At 34.5% G+C, this 27,238-nt stretch overlaps 1 long non-coding RNA gene across 1 annotated transcript; it reads left to right on the top strand.

Moving 5' to 3' along the window:
• Positions 1–5,272: 5,272 nt before the first annotated feature.
• LOC138701380 (uncharacterized) lies at positions 5,273–24,459 on the top strand. The gene is made up of 5 exons (XR_011332529.1): positions 5,273–5,527; positions 5,758–5,865; positions 6,176–6,338; positions 6,887–7,031; positions 23,625–24,459. It is a non-coding gene; the product is annotated as an uncharacterized lncRNA (long non-coding RNA).
• The last annotated feature ends 2,779 nt before the right edge of the window (positions 24,460–27,238 follow it).

The following is a 27,238-nucleotide window of genomic DNA, read 5'->3' as shown; positions in this document are numbered from 1 at the left end:
TATACCCTATAGTTTTCATTACTGTTACAGTATCTAGAATTGTAATTAGTTGAAATAAAGCACTCATGCTTCATTACGAAATTCTTGCACATTCATTTATGCACGTTTCAACAATTTTCAGTTGCATCGCACGCATATTTTAATGTGTTGAAGTTATAGGTTATGTTTATTCTATCAGTACTTGCCTTATTTCCATATTCGCAATTATGCATTATAATTAAGCATAACGCTACGTATAACTTATAAATGCAATTTGTCTACACTTCAATTGTATTTATTCGTTTCAGACGGTACTCCAGTCTGAAGTCTCATTAGTTTAATATGTTACTAGGGCTAAACTAGCGCTGAGGTAGTTCCCTTCGTATTCATACATCTTGCAAATTAGTTCGGTTCGTTCAGGATTTTAATATGCCTTGCTTATAGGATCAAATGCATCTCCAAAAAAAAAAAATAATAAATTCAACTGTTTTCAGTTCAGAAATTACCGGAACTATACCTCAGCGCTACTAAGTAATATAACGTATGTACATTTCATATGAGGGACTGTGGTGAATTTTCTACCTATATGTAAGGACGGTAACCGTGTTCTGAAGTTCATCCTAAAAATATATTCTTCTTTATTAAATCTCAAAACCGTTTTCGTTCTCAACTTAAGCCTAAAATGTTGACGCAGATAGGTTATGTTAACATGGTAAATTTTCTTCACATAAAAATAACACAGTTTTATTTATTATTCCTGCCACATTATGCAACACATAAATGGAACTTATGCACATATTACATTGAATAAAAATTTAATTGTATTATTTATTTGTTCCCTACTTTACTGGGTTGTAATGAATTGTATTTATCTAACCTACCAGATTAACACACAACTGTACATACACTAATTTCATAGGAGGGACTGTGGTAAATTTTGTACCTACAAGTAAGGAAGGTAGACGTGCTAAATCAAAATCACAATATAAATAATTCTTCTTTATTAAATCTCAAAATAGCTTCCATTCCAAACTTAAAATGTTGATGCAACCAGGTCATGTTACCATGTAAAACTCCGTTCACATTAAAATAACACAGTTTTGTAATTATTTCTGCAACATATTATGCAATAAGAAGTGTGAAGGGGTCTTATACACACATTACACTAAATAAAATTGAGCGCCGACACGCTATAAAGTAATATCTTTCTCTCAGCTCCGTATACTCAAATAGAAAAGCCCGACTCATCGAATGACGTCACACAACCTGCATTACGGCCTGGTCCACTGCCATCGTGATCTAATACAGGCCGTAAGGCAGACCACGTGACTCGCTTAACAGCTGATCGCGAAGGGCGGTCTTTCAACCATATGAATTAGTTGCAGTGCATGAAGAATAACATATATTTCTCTGAAATGCAGTGTAATTGCGTCAGTAAAATTTTAAACAGTGATTGTAAGACACTTGAGACACAATTTACTTGCAATTTAAGGTATAATATTATTTTTGGTGTGAAAATTACGTTGTTGCAGGCAAAGTTCGTATGTGTAATACCTGCCTTTATTTCGATTAAATATTGCGCCCTTATGTGGTTAAGTGAAATTTTGGTCTTATAAACAGTAGGCTAAATATGTGTAATAATATATACGTGAAAGTGAAACATTGACTGGATTGTAAAGTAAGTTGTGATTAGGCCTAAGTGCAACGTTACCGATGTTACTCTTGTCTAATCCATTATTGTTAGTTTACCGTATTTGTCTTATTAAATTCAAATTATTGCGCCCTTTTTTATTTGTGAATAACCTACATTATACGAGTAAATAATACGACGTTTGATAATATACACAATTTGAACTATATACATACATATAGTATATTACGAAAAATTATACCCTATAGTTTTCATTACTGTTACAGTATCTAGAATTGTAATTAGTTGAAATAAAGCACTCATGCTTCATTACGAAATTCTTGCACATTCATTTATGCACGTTTCAACAATTTTCAGTTGCGTCGCACGCATATTTTAATGTGTTGAAGTTACAGGTTATGTTTATTCTATCAGTACTTGCCTTATTTCCATATTCGCAATTATGCATTATAATTAAGCATAACGCTACGTATAACTTATAAATGCAATTTGTCTACACTTCAATTGTATTTATTCGTTTCAGACGGTACTCCAGTCTGAAGTCTGATTAGTTTAATATGTTACTAGGGCTAAACTAGCGCTGAGGTAGTTCCCTTCGAATTCATACATCTTGCATATACAAATTAGTTCGGTTCGTTCAGGATTTTAATATGCCTTGCTTATAGGATCAAATGCATCTCCACAAAAAATAAATTCAACTGTTTTCAGTTCAGAAATTACCGGAACTATACCTCAGCGCTACTAAGTAATATAACATATACATTTCATAGGAGGGACTGTGGTGAATTTTCTACCTATACGTAAGGACGGTAACCGTGTTCTGAAGTTTATCCTAAAAATATATTCTTCTTTATTAAATCTCAAAACAGTTATCCTAAAAATATATTCTTCTTTATTAAATCTCAAAACAGTTTTCGTTCTCAACTTAAGCCTAAAATGTTGACGCAGATAGGTTATGTTAACATGGTAAATTCTCTTCACATAAAAATAAGTTTTATTTATTATTCCTGCCACATTATGCAACACATAAATGGAACTTATGCACATATTACATTGAATAAAAATTTAATTGTATTATTTATTTGTTCCCTACTATACTGGGTTGTAATGAATTGTATTTATCTAACCTACCAGATTAACACACAACTGTACATACACTAATTTCATAGGAGGGACTGTGGTAAATTTTGTACCTATAAGTAAAGAAGGTAAATGTGCCAAATTAAAATCACAATATAAATAATTCTTCTTTATTAAATTTCAAAATAGCTTCCATTCCAAACTTGAAATGTTGATGCAACCAGGTTATGTTAACATGCAAAACTCCGTTCACATTAAAATAACATAGTTTTGTAATTATTTCTGCAACATATTATGCAATAATAAATGTGAAGGGATCTTATACACACATTACACTAAATAAAATTGAGCGCCGACACGCTATAAAGTAATATATTTCACCCAGCTCCGTATACTCAAATAGAAAATCCCAACTCATCGAGTGACGTCACACAACCTGCATTACGGCCTGGTCTAGATCACGATGGCAGTGGTGGTATCCTCACCGGTATTTACAATCTCTGCGATCCTTACAGTGTTGCCAACAGGACGGAAATTCCGTCAGCGGTCGGGAAAAAATTAGCTTTGAAGAGTGACGGATTTTCTGGCGGAAAATACGATTTACATCGTATTTTGACTTTTTTTAGCTGCTATCATTTTTAATAGTTTAATTTTTTAGGAAGCGTAGACGAACCCAGCAAATCAACTGCAGAACAAGAGGCAGATGAAGTGGATGTATTATAATTATTTTAATTAAGATTGGTAGGGAAGTTGCGTTAATATTTTCTTTTATTTGTATACAGATACACTGGTGGCCATAATTCTGGAAACTTTTTGTTTTTGTACTCAAATACTATAACATCTATATTTATTCACAGATTTATATAATTTAAATTATTACTCATGACTGTTTCGTCAATTATGGAGTTATAATAAAGGTATTATATTAAATTCTTAATATTTTAATAATAAATAGTCTTTATGTGGGGAATTATGTTCTTGTCGTTTAAAATCTAAATATTAATTTCTGATTTCATTATAATTTCCCATTAATAAAAATTGATCCACTGTTGATTTAAGATTATTTTTTATCATTAGGAGCATTGTTGAGCAGTGTTAGCATAAAATATGGATATTAATAGTGTGTTTCTATCATTAGTCTGACAAGATTTCGTTCGGTTAACACCTGATTGCTTTACCACAAACATTATTGACAATAATTTTATCACAATGGCTCCACGAAATGACTGGACATCTTCTAAACGACATAGGGCAGTCACACTTCGAGAAGAAGGCTACACGTCCAAGGAAATTGCAAGGTAGCTTGGTAATGATGCTACAGTGACTGGCGTCCAGAAGGTATGGCTGAGGTACAAACCCACAAAATCTTGTAAAACAGCACCTAGGACTGGTAGAAAAGCTTAATTAATTCCATGAGATGTGACACAGATTTGTCGATTAGCATTGAAAGATCGAAGGAAATCTTCTAAAGAGATACAGGAAGTTCTACACAGCAGTGGACGTAATATTTCTGGGAGAACTCTTCTAAGGAATTTATCTGACAGTGAACTGAAAGCAAGATCACTCAGAAAAAAGCCATTTCTCAACAAAAGACAACGAGAAAATCGTGTAAAATGGTGCAAAAATTATCAATCATGGACCAGTAGTGACTGTGCGAAAGTGATATGGAGCGATGAAACAAGAATTTCTATATTGGGAAATGACGGAATCAAATACATTCGTCGACGAAATGGAGAAGATTTGGATCCTGAGTGCCTCATCCCAACTACGAAACATCCTGTTGCTGTCATGATCTGAGATGCTGTTCAGGAATGGAACAGGAAGACTTCAGATATTTTAAGGGAACTTGAACGCGGAAAAATACAAAAAAGATATTTTGGAAGTGAAGTTGACACCATCCCTTGCCAAATTACACTCCAATTGTGATGACTGTGTATTTCAACAGGATGGTGCTCTTTGCCATACTGCCAAGAGTGTTAAGCAATGGTTTCAACAGAGAAACATCAAGGTGTTAAAGTGGCCTGGGAATAGTCCTGACCTTAATCCAATTGAAAACTTTTGGTCAAGGTTAAAGAGTTTGGTGTCTAAAAAAAAATTCCAGCAGCAAAACTCAATTCATTGAAGCCATTATCCACAGCTGGTTTCGGATCATCAGCAAGGAAGAACTGCAACGTCTAGTGGACTCATTGTCCCGCAGAATTGATGCTGTCACTAAAAATAAAGGTTGTCACACAAACTACTAAATGTTTACAGAGTGAATGAAAAAATAACACGAAAATGTTTCTAAGTGTTAATGTATAAATATATGTTTTCTCATATACATTATGACATAAAGTCATGAATTTTCTATAAAAATATAATAGACAATGTTTGTTTGATGCTTTCAGTCGCGATTAACATTTTAAACTGTATTAATGTGTGAATAAAAACAGATGCTATGACAATTCAGTACAAACGCAAAAAGTTTCCAGAATTATGGCCACCAGTGTATATTCAGTGAGTCTTATCTCTTGTTAATTTTGACTGATTCTGACGGATTTCCAGGTGTACGGGGGATACAATATATGTGTTGGCAACACTGGATCCTTATCTAATTAATGCGAGTACTGGAATGTTGATATTCGAATTCTGTTTGTGTTTATTTACGTGTGAATATAAGAATATGCCACGCAAATGTTGCATACCTGCCTCTAAAAGCAATTATTAAACTGGTTCGAAAGTCAGTGTATTTTTATTTCTTAAGGACGAAGATTTACGCCGGAAATTAACAGGGCGCGGGTGCTACATCGAGATAATTTTCTCCCAACTAAATGTGAGGTAAGTATTTAGGATTAGCTGGTGATTAATGTACGAGTAAATATAATAAGTATAAGTAATCTAAGATACGTATATAATATTATGCAAACATAATTTAAAACCCCTATCTTGTAAATAGTAGTATTTCAATTGTATCACCAACTTTTAAATAAGAGGTTATGTAACATCAAGACGTGATATATTGTATTGCTTGAGAAACAAAAACTAATGAGTATTAATTTGTTTCCCAGGTATGTGAGTTACATTTTGAAACCCAGAATATTGAAAACAAGCATCAGTGTTGATTCGAAGACTGGGAGATTATGAACAACAATTATAACGTCCCCACCTTAAGAAAGGTAAGTTGCAATTTGTACAAAGAGACACTAATTAAACTAGATAAGCTATAATAGCTTAATTTGTTAGTACAGTATTGTGACTTGCTTACATTCTCAAAGATTCAAAATTATTGTTTTGCTCCAGATTTGAGGTTATGACCTAACACTAATGAGACACATTATTTACTGTTGTTAATGTTGCTTACATTCTATAAACCAACATTAAATAAGAATAGCATAAATTCTTTAGACCATTTCCCCCCCCCCCCAAAAAAATTGCTGCAGATATACCGTTTTTGCACACAATTGAACCGGTGTGAATATGTTGCAGAACTTGAGAACTTATCCAGGGAGGCCCAGACTTGGAAGCAGAAGGTGTTCACAAGAAAGCCAGAAAGAATTTAGAATAAACAAGAGGATAAGAAGACAGATTACGAAGATGTTGATAATCCGGAGTCTGAGAGGAAATGGTTATAGCTTATAGCATAATGACTGTGAGTACTATAAATCTTTGAGCTCATTCCCTCAATTTTTATTATAGCCTTATATACCTATACTCTGAAATTAATTTTCCTTATTCTTCTTTTCTGGCTCTACTTCCCAGGGTGGAAGTTAGCCTCTGCTGTGTGCCATTTTTTCTCTTCCATTCCTTGGCTTTCAATTCTGTTTTATCACATCAAGATGTGGCTCTAGACTACATGCATGTTGTCCTTGACCAGCATTAGTTTTTTGTCTCCTAGAGTGAAATTCCCCTCTCCACATTTTCTCCAGTACCCAGGGGTTCTTCATTCACGTCATATATCCTATCAATCTTAATTTGTGAATGTATTGTGGTCTTACATTGTAGTATTCAATTCTTTGGTATACATTTTCTCTGTCTCTTTCATTGATTTCATGTATGCTACGAATTGGTGTATTCAACCTCCACCGAAAATTTTAGCAGCACTGATTTGAAAAGGACCCCTAATATTTTTTGAGAGCAAGGCATTAGAATTGCGTATTGACTTAAGATGGAAATTATAGCCATGTGAATATGTTGCAGATCTCGGGAAATTATCCAGACTTGGAAGCAGGCCATGTTTGCAAGAAAGCTACAGAGAATTGAGAATAAACAAGAGGATAAGAAGACATTATGGAGATGCTGATAATCTGGAGTCTGTGGAGGAAATGGTTATAGCATATGACATGTGAGTATAGTCGGCACAACATATAGTGAGGGACTGAAAAATCCAAGATGGCTGTACTTCAGTATTACCAACTTTGAACGTAAACATAAAGCACTAATATTAATTCTTTTCAATAAATTGAACAAATTGTCAGTGGAGAGCATTTAAAAATTCTCTATGACCAGAATAAAACAATCTCTGAGGAAAAAGAAAACAATTTATGCCGCGAAAGATGGTATTATGTGCCTTAAATCAAATTTGAGCAGCAATATAAACGGTCATGTCTTAAAAAACTTACTCTTCTTAAAACTACATTACATTCATAGCTATTATTTTGCATTTCTTTTGCTGCACATATTCCTCTGATACATACAGATACGTATGTACTACTATTCCATACAGCTCAACTGTGAAGAACCTTGGCATTTATATGGATTGTCACCTGGAATGGAATGAACAAGTGAATCACACTTCCAAAAAAATATTTTCTATTATTCACGCATTAAAGTGACTGAAGCACTTTCTTCCTGATAAATTAAAATTAATCCTTGTACAAACACTCGTGATGCCGCACTTCGACTTCTGCGATATTATATTAAGTAACCTAAATGCAAATTTGAGCAGCAGGCTACAATGTGTGCATAATGCGTGCGTCCGTTATATTTGTAATATTCGTAAGTATGATCATGTTTCCCCGTCTTTCCAAACTCTGTCTTGGCTAAGGCTAAGCGATCGACGAGCCCTGCATTCTCTTGTTCTCTTATTTCAAATTCTGCGCACCGCTACCCCAATCTATTTGGCTTCTCGTTTATCCGCATATCATCAGCTAAGTACAAGATCTCATCAGAACAACTTACTCATTATACCCTACCACAAGACATCTTTATATTCTTCATCTTATACAGTTTCTGTTGCTAGAAATTGGAACTCGCTACCGAGTGATGTAAGGGGTTGTTGGACAATAATTTCATTTAGGTCAAAATTACATAAATTCTTACTTAACAAATTAATTCCTGATTAATATTTATTACATATTATAATGAAACTAACATCTGTCCATCCCTATTATTATCATTAATTTCTCTAAATAGATTTACAAAACCTCTAATGGCAATTACATTAATATTCTCATTACAGAAATATATTTTAGATTTATATATATATATTTTTTTTTTCTCCCTGTAATATAGTTCTAGTAAGCTTATATTAAATTAATTTTCATCATTTTACTAGCTATCTCAAACCTCAAATTAAGTTAATTATAATTGATTGAATTAAATTAGCTCATAAATTAAGTTACTACTTTACCTTATAGGTTTATCTAAATTTAAATAAATATGTAGTCTACTAGTCGTTAACTTAACTGAAGAATATTGCTGGAGAACCTTAGTGTAAATATTCGTAATTTAAATACGTATTGTATTGATTAAGGCTGGTTGAGTGGAAGAGAAGGCCTTATGGCCTTAACTCTGCCACCGAAAATAAAACATTATGATTGTTGTTATTATTATTATTATTATTATTATTATTATTATTATTATTATTATTATTATTATTATGTATAAATATAATTAAATAGTAAAATGGAAATTGTGAAATTTTATTTTTAACTAACCAGGTAATGAAAATTTAAAAATCTTACTTACTTTTCACGACCAATCTCTATACTTTAATTTTGTATAATAAGGATTCGTTTCAACCAAATGAAAGGACAACTGAAGTATTTTTATTTTTTCACGATTACTGGAGAAGGGTGATGTAATTGTATATTTATTAATTACATTGTTGTGTAACATTATGGAATGCTGACAAGGTGATATATTAAATCAGAATTACACAATTTCAATATCCCGACTTTTGCCTCAGGACTAAGGGAATACTTCGACAAAGAACAGGTTGCAAGTAACTTTATTTTATTTTTTTATGATACAAATTTAACATAAAGCACAGTTAGGCAACAACAAAAATACACAATGAACAATCAACTGTATTATTTTCTGAGTAACAGCACACTTATTTTATTTTTCTGAAAAACACAAAGTGATATAAAAAGGAAATAACTATGGTTTTGGACAGACATATTATGTTTGCTCCAGCATTTGCATCAGCCAATAATTCTAAAATTAGTCATTATATTACCAAATTTCCAGACATCCTCTTCCTTAACCAACCTCGTGATAATGTTCGTTGACATCATAGGATCCTTTGAGACTAAAAGAAAGACAGAATTTGGTTTAACACAGAAATTATCAATGTTAAAAGGGGATCTGTGCATGTTTTATTATAAGAAAGTAATTATACGAGGCCTGTCTAAAAAGTATCCGACCTTAATTTTTCCCGCGTAAAGTTGTGATTCTAAGGCGGCGCCACTGTGCATGGTGGAAGGAGGAACTGTAATGTGCATGCTTGAATTTTTTCACCGCATTCGCTTGTGCCAGTCACTGGCTGGTGGTCACCAAGTAAGGTGCTGTTCTAGGAGTTTGTCGGATTTAGTTTCCTCACAAGATGACTGAACGAATTGAGCAAAGATACTGCATCAAATTTTGTCAAAAGCTTGGTGATTCTCAAAGTCAAACAATTCGTAAGATTCAGCAGGTGTTTGGGGAAGATGCGATGGGTGTAACACAAATTAAGGAGTGGTTCAACTGATTCAAAGATGGCCGCACATCAGCGGAGAGTGAGCAGCGTTGTGGCAGGCCCCAAACTGCTCGGAGTGCAGCTGTTGTTGAGAGGGTGCGAAATTTGGTGATGGCAGATCGTCGTTTGACCGTGCGGGAGATTGCCGAAGAGGTTGGAGTGAGTAAAGATTCTGCACATGCAATTTTGCGTGATGATTTGAACATGAACCGAGTGGCTGCGAAATTCTTGCCCAAGTTGTTGTCCCCGGAACAAAAGGACCTCCGTCGTGACGTTGCACAGGACCTTCTGGACACCGCGAACACTGATCCTGGGTTTCTGAACACCGTGATAACTGGAGATGAGTCATGGGTGTACGGGTACGACCCAGGAACAAAAAGACAGTCGTCGCAATGGAAGCATCCCGAGTCTCCAAGGCCGAAGAAAGCGCGGCAGGTGCGAAGCAAAATCAAGGTGATGCTGACTGTTTTCTTTGATGTCCGTGGAATTGTGCATCACGAATACGCACCGGAAGGACAAATGGTGACAAAGGAGTACTATCACGATGTTCTCCGGCGACTCCGTGATGCAGTTCGGCGCAAAAGACCAGACATGTGGACGGCGAACAACTGGCACTTGCATCACGACAACGCCCCCGCACATTCATCCCAATTGATACACACTTTCTTGGCCAAACATGGAATTACAACCGTTCACCAACCTCCCTACTCTCCAGACCTGGCTCCTTGCGACTTCTGGTTGTTTCCAAAATTGAAGACACCACTGAAAGGATCCCATTTTGAGAGTAGAGAAGAGATAATGCGGAATGCGACGACGGAGCTGAACACCATTCCAAAAGAAGACTTCCAGAGGTGTTTCCGGCAGTGGAAGGATCGGTGGGCTAAGTGTGTGCAAGCACAAGGGGCCTACTTTGAAGGGGATTAGGGTCCCAACCCCGTCAGGTATTTGAAATATTTTTTCTGGCTAAAGGTCGGATACTTTTTAGACAGACCTCGCACATAGCCCTATTTAACAATAACTGAATTACTTTTTAGTGGAATTATAGTGGACATTATGGTAACAACACTGGACTGGACAATTAATCATGTAAATATCAGTAGAAAAAGGAGGGGGGGGGGAGTAAAATTAGAATAAAAAATTTATTACGTTGTACACAGAGTGAAAATTAGTACTGCATAAATAACATTGTACCATTAGGCTTTGAAACAGAAATGTTGAAAATAAGCCAAACTTTCAGTGCAATCTATCTCAAGGGTCTGGCAAGTTTTGAAGCAAAATACCACCCTCACAGAATTCTTTGCTTTTGAAGGTACAGAAATCTAACTATATCACATTTTGTGAAAAAAAAAATAGTGGTACTGATACAAGACATCTCGTTATCAGACACTTTCACTTTCCTCTGAATTAATGGTGGCCTCTGATGTCTGTCCAGCTGCAAGTCGTTGTGCAAAATGGATGTCGGAGAGGTTGGTGTATCCGAAGAGACCAACGAAATAAGCCTCACTGACTTGTTGAAACACCACGATAGCTAATCTCTGGAAGTGAATCTCTTGTCGTTAAGTCCTGCGCAACAGAAAAAACACAACTTGAAATTATCAATGATGAGATCATCTAGCATCCTTGTATTTGAATGTACAGCAATCTATCTGTAGACATATTATATTTTGTAAAAAAAATAGTGGGTTTTGATATGAGGTGTCTGATCATGAGAGATATTTTTACTTTTCTTAAATTAGCGGTGGCCTCTGATGCACCTGTCCTGCTGTATGTCATGCAAAATGGTAACCCTCATGGCATGGATGGTGGAAAGGTTGGTGTATTCGAAGACCAACCTTCTATGACACATCTTGGGCAATGATTGTGTTGATAAATTGGTATACACAACTCGCTTCATATGGCTGAATCACAAACAAAACAGTCCATTAACCACCATTAGACAAAAAAATATATATATTTTAGTTATGAATTACATTTAGAGAATCACCTTTTCAAGTGTCGTTTATTCTTGTTTGCATTGTCTGGCAGTGATACTCCATTCTGTCTCGGCCATGTCTACAAAATTCACATTTAAACATAAATAATGCAACTTAACATCACAGTTCATTACTCAGATTCTATAGAAATTATATTTACCATTAACTGATCTCGTCTCCTTTTGTTGTGGGATTCAGTTGCATGTAAACTCAACCACTTGCATTAGTTTATAATGAAGTTGCATTAGATTAGATTACAGAAAAGTCTTCGTATGTTAAATTATGTGTAAATATTTTTAACACACTATCACGGATGCATCCGTATGGAATAAGATCTGTACCGATCCTGTCAAATATCATCTATAAAACAGGTAGGCCTACTTACAAGAGATTTGCAATTCTTGTCATTAGAGCCGCTTTGGTTTGACAGATATCTTCCTATTGTGCTTCGGCCTTTAATTGTCTGTACATATTAACCACTGCTTATTGTAAGCTGCTCTGTAACGAAAGCCTTTTCTTTCTTGATGTAGGCCTATAAGTTCTTCAGACTCTTTCCTTCTGGTCATGTTATAACCTTAAAATAAAATGGTTATTGCATTTTAAAATATGAACTATACATTAACCTAACTTCAACATTGATTTTATTCACTTTCATTAGACTGAAAATTTGTAAGGTTATGTAAAATTATATTACGTAATTCTCCAAAATAACTTCACCATAGGAGAGAACTCTCATTTGTTCCACTGACTTCTGTGAGACTTCTTTTGAGAGTTGCCTTCGATCAGGGTTGGCACTTTTCTCATATAATAAAGTTTAGATTTACCATAATACGGGATCAATAGTAACGAAATTTTGATATTTTTTATTTGTGTCAAAGACTAAATATAATAATAAGAGTGTTTGTGTTTTTATTCGTAATTAGCAAACAAATAAACACACTCATTGTTATATTTATTCTTTGAGACAAACAAATAAAATATAATAAAAATTCGTCCCTATTCACCGCATATTAACGTTACAGTTACTATTATACCTACAAACTTGTAGGAAGACGTCCCTTCCATACCACGCTACTACAAGGAACATTTCTTGGAAAAAAGTAATGTGTGATGGAGTTACACAAATACATATAAAGTGTGTGTGTGTATCTAATGCTCTGGATTTAACAATGAAGTCATCATCCTTCTTGCTTCCCAATATTTTGATGGAAGGTCCACAAATGTCCTAAGAGTTTTACAATTAGCCAGGTGCTCCATCTCCATGTTCTCTTCTCTGGTGCACAGTAAGCATTTAGGTGAATTCAGTACTCCAATACGATGGAGGTGTTTACTGAGGCAATCATGACCAGTAAACAATCTAAACATGGCCACGGCAGATTTTCGAGGTAGATCGGGAATTAGTTTTGGATCTTGGAATGATTCTTTCCATTTTGAATTTTGATGTTTTGCCTATTCGCTGTAACTTATACTTTTTATGACTCGCTTTATTGATTCTTATGGGAACTTGAAATTTGTTTTTAAGTTGATATAAGTTCCTTTCTTTGCTAACATATCTGCTTTCTCGTTACCGTTCAGTCCGCAGTGGGCTGGGATCCATTGGAAGACCACTTTCTTATTTAGCATTTGAATTTGTTTTACCATGCAATGAATTTCTTTTACTTTTTAGGGGATGTAGTTGAGCTGATGGACTGGATTGCAGCTTTGGAGTCAGACAGGATGACTATGCTTTTGCACTGGTTTAGCCAAACAAATACATTTTGAAGTGATGTATAAATGGCTTCAACTTCGCCATCAAAATTTGTTGTGTACTTGCCAACATTTTTATAAAGAGAAAAGTATTGGCAAGTAGCTCCTGCTCCAGCTCTTTCATTTTGATCCATGAGAGTTCCATCAGTGTAAATGTACAACCAGTCCTTTTGTGGATATTTTCTATTAATTGTTTGTAGGGCAATGGCTTTTGCTATTTCTGGATTTATATCTTTTTTGTTGAAGACTTCATCAAGATCAAGGCAGCAATCTACTTTGAAGTTATTAAGTGGATTATATCGAGACATCAAGTTTTCCTGTTCACTTGGTATTTCTAGAATTTGCTTAAGCTTTTCTACCTCTTGTATGTATCCATTTTGGGTCCTCAATGTAAATTTAGAATCTTTGAATTAGTCCATTTATCCCAATTTGGAAGCCTTTTTAATTTTTCATAGGTTAAAAGGGCTTGTGTTTCAAGATCTGTTACAACTGGTTTATTAGATGTGATTATTTGCATGGCTTCAATTGGAGTAGTTTTGATTGCACCAGTGATGAGACGTAAAGCTTGGTTTTGAGTGCGTTCTAATATCTGTTTATTTGTGGTTGATGAGGTTATTAGTGCTTCACCACAGTACGTTAAGATAGGCTTTATGTATGTGTTGTAGGTTGTGTTGAGTGTACTCCTTGAACTACCCCATTTCGTTCCTGCCAGTCTTTTTAGTAATTTAAAACGATTTGTTGCCTTTGTGCTGATCTGTTCAATGTGATTTCTCCATGTGAGCTTATTGTCGAAATGTATACCCAGGTATTTTGCATTTTCAGTTCTTTGTAACTTATCATCTATAGTTTAGATTTATTTTCACTGGTTTCTTTCTTAATGAGAAGAGTTGAAAGTTTGTTTTTTCTGTGTTCACTGACATCATATTATTTGAACACCAGGTTTCAAGTGCCACTAACGATGACTGGATGGAATTTTGAAGTTTCTCTACTGCGTTGGTTTTATGTGACGTCCAAATAACCAAATCATCAGCAAAGAGTGCTGTTTTAGTGTAATGTTTTTCCAGCTCTTGTGGTAGGTCGTTAATATATATGTTGAATAGTGTTGTGCTTAATACTGCACCTTGAGGTAAGCCCAAGTGAGTTTGTTTATATTTAGAACTTGCTGATCCATAAGTTGTAGAACAAAATCTTTGGGTGATGAACTCAGATATCCATCTTAACATATTGGATTTTATGCCTAATTTCTGGAGCTTTGTAATCAGATTGTATCTCCACACATTATCATATGCTGATTTCAAATCGACGAATACAGCTAATGTATCTTTCTTTTTATTAAATCCATCCTTAATAGCTTGACTTAGTAAGTTTATTTGATCTCTTGTTGAGTGGTCTCTCCTAAATCCGGCTTGCTGTGTTGATAGAAGATTGTTTGTTTCTAAAAACCAGTTTAATCGCTCTGATATCATCCTTTCCATGATTTTAGCTAAGTGGCTTGTTAGTGATATAGGTCTATAGCTTTCAATTTTGTCTGCTGTCTTTCCCGGTTTCAATATTGGAATAATATTGCTTTTTTTTCCAATTTGCAAGTACGGAGGTGTTCCAAACATAGTTATAGAAGTCAAGTAATGCATTTCTTGCTTTAGTGCCTAAGTGTTTGATGAATTCTGGGTGGATATTGTCTGGGCCTGGGGCTTTTTTGTTACTAAGTTTGTTAATGGCAGTTTCTAGCTCTAATAGGTTAAAGTTGTGGTAGAAAATTTCATCAGTAGTGGTAACATTTTGATTCTGAACCTGCATTTTCTTCTTAATTTCTAATTTCATCGACTTCTGTAGCTTTCTATGTTGTCTTGAGAGTTTAGGAGCAGAATAATATGTATTAAAAGCTGATGCAATTTTATAATCATCTGTTATATTTTTGTGTCCATATCTTATTGGTTGTTTATGTGTAGATTCTTTCCGTACAGTAGATATATATTTATAAACTTTGTTACTATCTTGTTTATAATCTAAGTTATCTACAAACTTATCAAATGCATTTCTTTTGGCATTTAATATACCTTTCCTAAATCTTGAAGCTTTATTTTTCCAATCAAGAAAGCTTTCCTTATCCTTGTTGGTTTCTGCTGCCTGCCTGGCCTGTTCTCGTTCAACTTTTAGTTTTTGTAACTCTTTTGACCAAAATGGTTTGTACATTCTAACTTTCCCTCGTGGGACATATTTCTTTGCTGTTGTAATCAAAATTTTGCATATATCGTTATTAATGGTGTCTGGTGAGCTAGATTTGATTTTGATCTCGTTTGATAATCTGTTTTCCAATTCACTTTTGTATCCCTTCCAGTCAGCTTTTTTAAAATTCCAGGATTTCTTGCAGTGGACTTTGGATGGTTTTGCCTTGACTTTAATACTGGCAATTACGACTCTATGGTCAGATCCGAGACTTTCATATATTTCACGGTGTGTTCTTTCAGCTATATTTGATGCCACTAGTAGTAAATCAGGGTTGGATGTGGAGCCTGTATGATGCATGTAAGTAGCCTCTTGAACCCTGTTGAATACAAGTTCCAATTCATTTGTATTTAACCAATCTTCCATTGCTTTGCCAGCTGTATTTTGGTCTCTATATCCCCATGTTTTGGAATGGGCATTAAAATCTCCCATTATTATAGTTTTATGTGATATATAAAAAATATTCAAATCAGAACTGTTATTTGGAGGATTGTAAACAAAATATATTGAAAAGTGTTCTTTGGATCTCCATAAATCCAGATATGCTATTTCTATCTTGTCTGTTTCATTCATTTCTTTCACAATTTTGAAATTTGATGTGGTGTTATTTCTAACACCAATGAGCATACCACTAGCTATTTGTCTTCCTTTTGGTAAGAGGTACGTTGTATATCCTTTTATGCTGAAATATTTCTTCTGGTTGTTACGTATATTGGCCTCCATTATACCAAAAACATCTACTTGTTTGGTGAACAATACTTTGGCAAGTTCTGTTTTCTTATCCTGACTAAAACCTCTAGAATTCCATTGTAGTAACTTCACGTTTTCATCATTCTTCCCTCCCAAGGCAGTCCCCATCCGGAGATCCGACCGGGGGACTATTACTCCGGAATATTTTACTTTGGGATGCAACATTTTAATGAGCTGATTTGAACCATTTCCTTGAAGGACACCATGTTTTTAAGAGTTGGCAGTTGTACTGTCCTTTCTCAACCCCCTATATGAAAGGAGGACCACACCTGTCTTTTGTCAGCGGGCCTTCGGACCTAGCCGGGAGGGCTTACTTGAGTCCACCGACCGTTCCCACCTCTGCCTCCTGTGGGACACATCTCTATGCCATGACAGGCTAGCATAGATAATTACCTGTTGGTCCGCGGGAGATATTTCATTTCTCTCCTACCACTCATTTCTGAGAGGCATTCCCCGACCCGCCACCTGGGGACGCACCCTCTAGGGGTTACAGGTTCCCCCGAGGGAACATATAAAGTAGCAGAATATTAATGCGAAAATCTGTCAGTAGTATTGAAAATTATAAATTGCTACACAAAATTACAGTAAAGTTTTTAAGATCTATGTGACATTGATTTTGTGCATTGTTGGTAGCCTGTTGGAAAGGAGTGTTATGCAACTGAAATTAAAAATTTTTTTGTAAGATTGAAAGATCGAGTGCAATATGTGGGTTTTGTTCTGACATATATACACGGTGAACCGTAAGTAATGTAATTAGGGGGATATTCTTTGAGATAATTGAAACGAAAAAGTTTAATATGATTTACTTCGTTTCAGAGATAAAAATTGTTTTATATGAAACATTTTATACCATGTTTTGGAGAATCCATCAATTTAATTCCCAATATACTCAGTTTAAGAGAGGAGTGTATTATACCTAATTAATGATATAAAGAATTTTAGTTTTGTTGTTTAAATGTGAAGAAATTTTATCGGAACAAATGTAACTCTTCATTATGCAAAGGAATTTTACAACGTGACATTTGTTCGGATTAAATTTGTGCGAATTCGAAGGAGAAAACTAATCTTCTTCCCATCATTTATTATCGTGATACACTGCTCTCTTAAATTGACTGAGCATATTGGGAATGAAACCAATTGCTTTCCCAAAATACGTTATGAAATGTTTTTTATAAAACTTTTTTGTTTGAAATATCTCAAAGAATAACCCCCTGAAATTAATGGCATTAATTACGGTTCACTCTGTAGTGTTATTTATCGTACAAATACGAATAAAAAAAAAATGCGTCACGGCTCAATTCCCGGGACTGGAGATCTGTTCCTTGTCTTGCATTTCTTCTGTGACGTCTTCATGGTAGATCTGAATTGTGCTGACCACAAGTTCAGGAGGACCTGCAATTCGGGATAGTCTAGTATAATAAAGTAATTGTCACTTAGGTTAACAGTTTGAAAGCATGTGGGTACAGAGGAAAGATTGCTACAGATACATATAGTTGTTTCAGTCTGAATTACATAGAGAGTAAAAATACGTTGTTGACTTTATTGAACTCAACTTCTAATTGCTTATGAAAATAAAGTTTACTGCCTGCATAGGAAGGGAGAAAGATAATTGCTATTCAACCAATGTTTTTGAATGTTGTATTAACTTATTGACAATGTTGAAATTTTCCATTCTAATATATAGTGTGTTGAAGATTTAAGTTGGTCTAATATAAGATTGTTTTTTAAACTAATAATTATTATTAACTGTTAGATATCATTTGAAATTGTGTTATGTGTACTGAATATGACATGACGGCTGGATATAATGTATGTACATATGTTATATTCAATATATTCGCAGCTACCCTCCATATCTGGAGGCAGTCTCCTCAATCCACAACCTGAGGACGGACCATGCCGTGGTGATAGGGAAAACACGGAAATTTTACTAGAAGCAAGTAAAGAGATAGGTTTGGAAGTAAATCCCGAAAAGACAAAGTATATGATTATGTCTCGTGACGAGAATATTGTACGAAATGGAAATATAAAAATTGGAAATTTATCTTTTGAAGAGGTGGAGAAGTTCAAATAACTGGGAGCAACAGTAACAAATATAAATGATACTCGGGAGGAAATTAAACGCAGAATAAATATGGGAAATGCCTGTTATTATTCGGTTGAGAAACTTTTATCATCCAGTCTGCTGTCGAAAAATCTGAAAGTTAGAATTTATAAAACAGTATATTACTGGTTGTTCTGTATAGTTGTGAAACTTGGACTCTCACTTTGAGAGAGGAACAGAGATTAAGGGTGTTTGAGAATAAGGTCCTTAGGAAAATATTTGGGGCTAAGAGGGATGAAGTTACAGGAGAATGAAGAAAGTTACACAACACAGAACTGCACGCATTGTATTCTTCACCTGACATAATTAGGAACATTAAATCCAGACGTTTGAGATGGGCAGGGCATGTAGCACGTAGCCTATGGGCGAATCCAGAAATGCATATAGAGTGTTAGTTGGGAGGCCGGAGGGAAAAAGACCTTTGGGGAGGCCGAGACGTAGATGGGAAGATAATATTAAAATGGATTTGAGGGAGGTGGGGTATGATGATAGAGACTGGATTAATCTTGCTCTGGATAGGGACCAATGGCGGGCCTATGTGAGGGCAGCAACGAACCTCCAGGTTCCTTAAAAGCCAGTAAATAAGTACGTATGTTATATAGAGAGTAAACAATAAGTATGGAATATTGCTAACAACTTGTTAAATTCTAATTTTATATAAAAAATATTATGCAGAAGTTGTTACAGATAAACCAGACAGTAAGATACCAGTCATCGAAAAAAGTTATTCAGGCATACAGGATGTGACAGTAAACTAAAATTGGCATATTTCGAATGTCCATGAAATTTTGCATATGAGTACGTAGAAATTTTAACTATGTATTACACTTGTTTCGTCTGAGTCCAAAGTTGAGGCAAATAAGTACCCATATGTAAAATCATGTTGAGTAGGTCACGAAAGTAAACAAAACACTTTCACTAACCTAACTTAACAGATGCTCAAAATGAAAACCATTCACAGCCAAGCAATGTCCCTTCCTATCACGAAAACAGTCCATTGTCTTTCTCACAGTTATATGACTGATCTGTTTCATCTCATATCTGCAATGGATAGTTGACTGGGACTTTGTTTGAATATGTACAATAAGACTCCAAATACTTCATCACTTTCAACATAGTTTGGTGTAGAAATAGCAGATGTACTATTACAGCTGCTATTACAATAAATGGAAGTAGAAAATGAAATGTGAAGAATCGATTAAGTGTTGCATTATCTACTGCAAAACCACCTCATACTTAGTCCCCACTACGTTCAATGCAAGTGTTCCTGTTATACAGGGTGAACCAGAACTCTACAGACAAACTTTCACAGGTTGTTCAGGGATGTTGGCTGAGTATTTTGGCATAAGAACCTGTAATCTCCGGTGACTTATTGCTGAGTAATGTGTTGTTATACCCAAAAAAGGAAATCTATGGGAATGTGATAATTGGAGGGGAATAACACTGTATCAATTCCCAGTAAAATATTATCAAGGATTATTGTAACAGAATCGTGCAAGCAGCAAATAAATTGATAAGGAAAGAACAAGCAGGATTCCGCACAAATAGATCATGTGTTCAAATTAATACCTTAAGAATAATCTGTGAACAATGCAATGAATGGAAAAGTACCTTATATTTACTATTTATCAATTTTGAGAAAGCGTTTGACTTGCTTAATAGACATTATATATGGAGAATAATAACAAAATTTGGTATACCAGAAAAAATTTGTAGACTAATAATTAAACTTATGTATGAAAATTATACTTGTAATGTCATATATAAAGGTATGCTGTCAGAAAATGTAACAACTACATACGGAGTGAAACAGGGTTGTATTCTCTCTCCGATCACATTTCTGATTATTATGGAAAGATATGTTGGCAATGTTAGAAGAGGTATAAAATGGTACCTTGGAAGATCTGGATTTCGCTGATGATATCTGTTTGCTCTCCCATAGTTCTGGTGATATGCAGAATAAAGTTAATACTTTATTAGAAGTAATAAAATGGGCTCATATGAAAATAAACGTAAAGAAAACTAAAGAAATGAGATTAAATAGTAAAAAGACAGATAAAGTTATAATAAATAATAATAACATTGATACTGTTCAAGAATTTAAATATATGGATAGTATAATTGACAAGGATGGTGGAGCCCTTAAGGATGTAAAGAACCGAATAAAAAATGCAAATAGTGCATTTGTGCAATTGTACCCAATATGGAAATCTTATATTATATCTACACATACAAAAATTAAAATCTTTAATAGTAATGTGAAATCAGTCTTATTATATGGCTGTGAGACATGGAAAACAAGTAAAATAATACAAAATAAACTGCAAACATTTGTTAATAGATGTTTATGAAGAATTTTAAAAATTAGATGGTCAGATATAATCACAAACTCAGAACTATGGAAGATAACAAATCAGAAAGATATCACAATAGAAATCAAAAGACGAAAGTGGAATTGGATAGGGCACACCATTAGGAAAGGAGATGGAGCAGTAGAAAGAATGACTTTGGATTGGAATCCCCAGGGTAGCAGAACAAGAGGAAGGCCAAAAAATACATGGAAGAGAACAGTTTTGGAGGAAATTGCTAGGGAGGGGAAAACATGGAGTGAAGTGAAGAAGTTGGCTACAAATAGGGTCCGATGAAGGCACTTTGTGAATGCCCTATGCTCCTCATGAGGAGATATACGAGTTTGATTGATTGAATGTGTTGTTGATGTGTTTACTTGTAGCATGTCGTTTGGACAGTGATAAGATGGATTGTGGTAGATTACAAGGAAAAATTAAAAAGTAAACAAATAAGTTCTGTACTGTATATGTGTAGTACTATGATCTACTATGTGAGTCTAATTTTTTATTTATACATTGAGGTTACTTTTTGACTCATGCTCGTAATAAGAAGTGTTTGTTGTACACAACGAGTTGGCCAGACCAAGAAAGTCTTATGGCCCCCTCACACTTACTCGTCGCGCTGCAGCATCGTAACGTATTTAAATGGTTAACTGCGGTGCGATGCTTTCGGTATTCATCAGGAAGTATAATTTTGAAGGCGCATCAGAGTCGAAAGTAGTTGGGTGGACGCTTGGCTCTTTCCTTTAGAGGCTGAATTGTTGACATAACAGTCAGCTGTGTTTTTATATAGTCAATCTGTGCATCTTAACTTCTTTAGAGGTTAGGAATTGAAAGAGATTGTGAAAAAGCGATTAATTTGCTGAAGAAATATCCATTTCTTTATGACAAAAAACCGCAAATACTACTGAAATAAAAACGTACGTAATAATATCGGGAGGTAAATAAGTAACACGCTCTGAAAAGTTACAGAACAGAAACAATCAAACGACTCGCGACGCATATGTGTGACCAGGACATGAGAATTATATATTGTTGAGTATCGAGATAATATAAAGAAGTTAATTACAGTTTTATAATCTGTACCAGACAATAGCAGTGGTTGATACTACATTAAAGCAATTAGCCATGGGTGTGTCGATTGATATGGTTTCGGTAATGAATTAAAGTTCGTAACTTTCGATAGTTGACAGCGATGAAAAGAACGGCACCAAAAGTTTAGTGTCATTGAATCCACATTCACTGCGAATCGCAGTATAAAGATTCGAAAAGGAAAAATGTTCATTGTCAGCTGTCTTACGTAATCATGGTTCCGTTAAGTAAGATTACGGAAGTTTTGTGTGGTATTAATTGACTGCATTCGCTATGTACATGTTTACGTAGCCACAGTAACAAACATACTAGAACGATGTAATAAAACTGTGTAAACATTATGCAGAACATTTTGAGAGAAGGGATCTGGGGAACCGTGAAGTCAGATGAAGATAGAGTTTTAATGTGTTTACCGCTATGGCTTACAGTTTTGCATATTGTAAACATTTATTTGCGTTATTATTGACGTGCTTACATTTATTTACATTTTAAGTTATTGTCATATCGTTTAGAAATATGAGTCAACGTTACTGTACTATTTTGTACTGACAACCAGTGTTCGAAATGACAGCCACGAAGATTTTATTTACATGTAGGCAATCCATCATGTTTTGTTTGTTTACCTATGGTCGTGTTTATTGTATTTACAGAGTTGGTAGAGTACATTGTTAACTCTGATTAGTGGAGGTTATGGAAGTGATTTGAAATGCAAATAAATATAAGCAGTAGTTATAAATGAATGAAAGTAATTCAAAATTAGTGCAAATAATAAATGTGGGTAATATGGGAAAGAATACGCGATAGTGAATTATATGTGTAAGTTCTATCTCACTAATCTGAATTCGCATCATAACGTTAATATCACAGATTAGATGTATATCATTATAACGAGGGATTAGTAAATAGATACAAGTTGAGATATCGCTGTAAAGTGCATATCGCTATGAAATAACAGCAGCCAGCGAGTACAGAAGTTGAGGTGTCCCCTAGAAAATTACATTTGTGAAGTAATTCCATTTCTAAAGATGTTTAGTCCGGTTACACACTATACCGAGGGATGTGTAATGTGAAATGTGTGCCAAGAAATGTGCGAGCGAGGCGAGATAGCATTGTCCACAGCGCTGAGAAATGTGTGATCGAACCAAAGAGTACAGAATAGAAAATAGTTGCCACTGTCGCGTGGTAGCCATCTTAAGTTAACCTATCATTATATTTTCATGGTGTAGTTGTGTTGTTTTAAATTTTTTTAGTAATATTTTGATAAATTTAAATATGTCAATCCGGTATGCTATATGGCAGAGGAAATAAGGAGTCCAAGAACTTACCTGGAAAAAACCTGTCATAGGTATGTATGAGAGACTAATGACATTATATACGTAAATATCCGGAGTTGTCTGTAGTTTATTAATATTTAAATTTAACTTGTATTACAACTTTCCAAAGGATCCTGAGGTTAAAGCTGTTCGGACACCTCGTGTTGCCATTGCAGCACAATTTGTTCCAGTCACTTCAGGGAGGAGGATATGGATCGCATGACCTTCTCATATGTGTATCAGAAAGGGGGCTGTGCTGTATATATATTTACACCCTGAAGTGGCTGTCATTTCGAACACTGGTTGTCTGTACAAAAGTTAGAAGAGCATTACACTGATAGTTAACCATAATAATATTGGTATATCTATTTGCTACTGTGTAGTATAAAGTAGGCTCGTTATGTTATATGAATTATTATTTTCAGGAAAGAAGAAGAATAGGACGGAAGTTTGCTGAAATCTTTCTCTCCCTCTCTCTACTGTGACAGTTGTAGACGAAGTTGGGACCTCCATTATGTCATTGGAAGCTGATACTGAAAATGAAATTCGGGTTGTGTCGAAGAAGAATAAGGAAGTTAAGGAAAGAATAGTTTTGTGTACAAAAAGAGAATAAGACATTGCAACAGTATAAATGGCGAGTGGTGAAATCAGTGGGTGATTTGAAAGATGTGTTGGAAACTGTGAAGCAGAAAACTTTGTTTGAATACGAGTTTTGTGATATGTCACGTTCCGTTTCAAAGATTTTTGTATCTCTTCTCAAGAGACATATGAGGGTTTCACAACCAGAGTGAACCAAGTCCACCTGTGGCCAGTTTGTGGATTAATACAATCTCGGATGAAGAAAACTTTGATTTATTCCTTGCCACAACAAACAAAGTCCATAACTCATTTGTTACTCCACATTTCCTATGGAAGGTGAAGGTTGCTAAGCGTGAGCCAGGAACTTTGAGACTCAGTATCTCAGAACTATTCCACATGTACGTGGTCCACTCTGGTTGTGAACCCCTCATATGAAAGATTAATGGTAAGAAGCAAAAGAAACAGTATGATGAAAACGTACCGGTAACAATTAATTTTCTTTCCCCTAACACATATAACTTTGTTAAAGAATTTGATACAGCTCTTCCTAATCCTCGGACTCTATACAAATGGTACAGTATCATAATTGCAGTTCATTGTACAGATAAAAATGAGATACAGTATTCATATTCTCAGAATAATATAAATAAAATGTTAATATACAAATAATTGTGTTTTTTTATGTTAATTATGTTGTAGCCTATAGTTTGAACCTTATAAATCATCCAATTTCTTAATAAAAATATAGCAGTGGATCAAACAAAGAACCAACAGTTCAATAACACTAAAAAAGTAAGTAGTTTACATAATTTCGTGATGCAAAACATGAATTAATGAAATATAACTTTTGTTTATTTTCTTTGAGAAGTTCAATTTTGTTTGTTACTCCATTAGCATGAAAAGAAAAAGATTTATATTGCATAAAACTGCAATAAGTGTATTTGACAGACTCTCTGATGCGAAAGTGGCTCTGGAACTATGTGTTTTTCAATTTTTTTTCACGGCCTTCAGTAACTATGACAATGTGTTCATAATACAGGAGGTGATGGAGCTTCTTTCATGACACCCAAAATATTTGGCAAAATTATCAACATGACGCAATAGTTCCAGCACGAACAGTAATATCTAATATAAAATCATATTTTTTCATTGTTAATTTCATTTGTAGCCAATCTTATGTTGATTGGCATTGCAAATCAGAAACCTAACCTAATTAATGTCTGATTAAATCGGTTGATATCTGCTTCCAGATTTCTTCTTGTATTTGAATATCTCTCCAGAATAAGAACATAACCAACAAAACTGTAAATTCATGTTTCAGTAGAAAGGAAAATTATTTCAGGAGCATATATTTCATTAATGCTATATTTATTATCACACTCATTTCACTAAACAGGGATAAAAGTTTATTCAGCCATTGAGTTCAATAATTTATTGTTATAAAATAAATGCTTAAAAATTTCTTTTTCTACCTACATCACATATTTTCATAATTTCATGTTACATTCCTTTTTCCAGTGAGGTCTTCAGTTTACTATTATTATAGTTATCGTCTTGTGTGTAATACTTATTTCTATGACACCGAAAAATTTCAATGGCCAACCTGACATATTCGAACAATTTTGCTATCTTTTCTGAATTTAAAACAGCTGAAAAATATTTTCCCGATATCTGTGTGTAATCGTTGACAGAGATTGAATGTGTCTTGAAAAATTTGCTGGGCTAGCGATCAGAGCGAGAAATGTGTTTACCTCGCGCGAGGTGAGCGAGAAACTCGCTGTAGTGTGTGACGTTCCATTTAAAACAATGCTTTCGATTTCACAAATTTCTCGGCGCACATTTCACATTACACATTTCACACACAGATAAATAACAATAACAACATTGATGGGATATCCTCATGTGCTTTATATGTACAGGTTGAACTGTAAGTAATGTCATTAGTTTTAGGGAGTTATTCTTCGAGATATTTCAAACAAAAAGCTTAATACAATTTTGCTCGTTTTTCATTCTTTTTCGAGATAAAAACTGTTTTGTATGTATGTATTTATTTACACTGCAAGTGGGCAAGCACCCGGTGGCAGTGGTATATACAATATTAACAATACACAATACAATTTACAACACACATACAATTTTATACACAATACAATAAGAATACACAATACAATTTAACACAATAATAATAAAAAAACATAAAATAAAATACCTAATTTTACAATACAACCTACATAATTATGTATAGGTCCTACATAAGTTTCAATAGTCTTTCACTTTACTCTCATCTCATTCCCTGTAGTGGCACTATGACGCATTTCACTGACACTTTAGCACACATTTCACTGACACTATAGAACACATTTCATTGACGCTATAAATTATCACTGATCGGAACTGTTCACTGCACTGTAAAACCATAACTTCACTGACTCACCTCGCTTCACTGATACAACAGTTCAAATAAGTCAAATAATTACATCCTTATGCATACTTATAAACAGAACTACATTTAAACTAAACATTTCTAGTCTAAGGCCCTCTTACACGCTATTTTTAAATAATTTACAATTCAAACCAACGAAGTAAACTCGTCAGGCTAGATAAATACATGTCACCTTAAAAAATTAAATGTTGAATGTCACCTTAATTTTAATTTTCACTTTATACACAACTTTTTAAATTATTCTTGAATCTCCTTAAGGAAAGACAGCCCTCAAAGACTGCTGCAGGTAGGTCATTCCAATCATTTATAGTTCTATTTAAAAATGAGAATTTACCTACATCCGTTTTCTGTTTCCTACATTTGATTTTAAAATCATGATCGTTCCTACCATAGTACGTTGGCTTTTCTAACCGAGCCGTTATGTCTACCCATGCTTTCTGACCTAGAACATGAAACATTTCATGGCGTGCTTTGGGAAAGTCATTGATTTCATTCCCAATATGCTCAATCAATTTAAGAGAGCAGTGTATTATGATAATAAATGATCGAAAGAATTTTGGTTTCGTCATTAAAATTGCAGAAATTTGATCCGAACAAATATAACTTTTCGTTCTGAAAAGGAATTTTGAAAAGATACATTTGTTTGGATCAAATTTTTGCATATTTAAAGGAGAAAACTAAAATTCTTTCAATAATCTATTGTCATAATACACTGCTCTCTTAAATTGACTGACGATATTGGGAATTAGATCAATGACTTTCCAAAACATGCTATGAAATGTTTCACATAAAACAATTTTTATCTCGAAAAGGAAGCTCCTCTGAAATTAATAACATTACTTACCGTTCACTCTGTGTGTAGTATACCAATTAATTGTAGTCAAAAACAGTCCTTTTCTTGTCCTCTTAATAGTACATTCTGTTTTAATATATCGTTGTTGTTGTTATTATTATTATTATTGTTGTTGTTGTTGTTGTTGTTACTACTGCTGCTGCTGTTGTACAGTCATCCCAAGA

The sequence above is a fragment of the Periplaneta americana genome, chromosome 6 (genome assembly GCF_040183065.1).
Source record: "Periplaneta americana isolate PAMFEO1 chromosome 6, P.americana_PAMFEO1_priV1, whole genome shotgun sequence".
Classification (NCBI taxonomy): domain Eukaryota; kingdom Metazoa; phylum Arthropoda; class Insecta; order Blattodea; family Blattidae; genus Periplaneta; species Periplaneta americana.
Note: the sequence above shows the minus strand (reverse complement) of the source record. Positions and strands in the feature narration are given on the sequence as shown.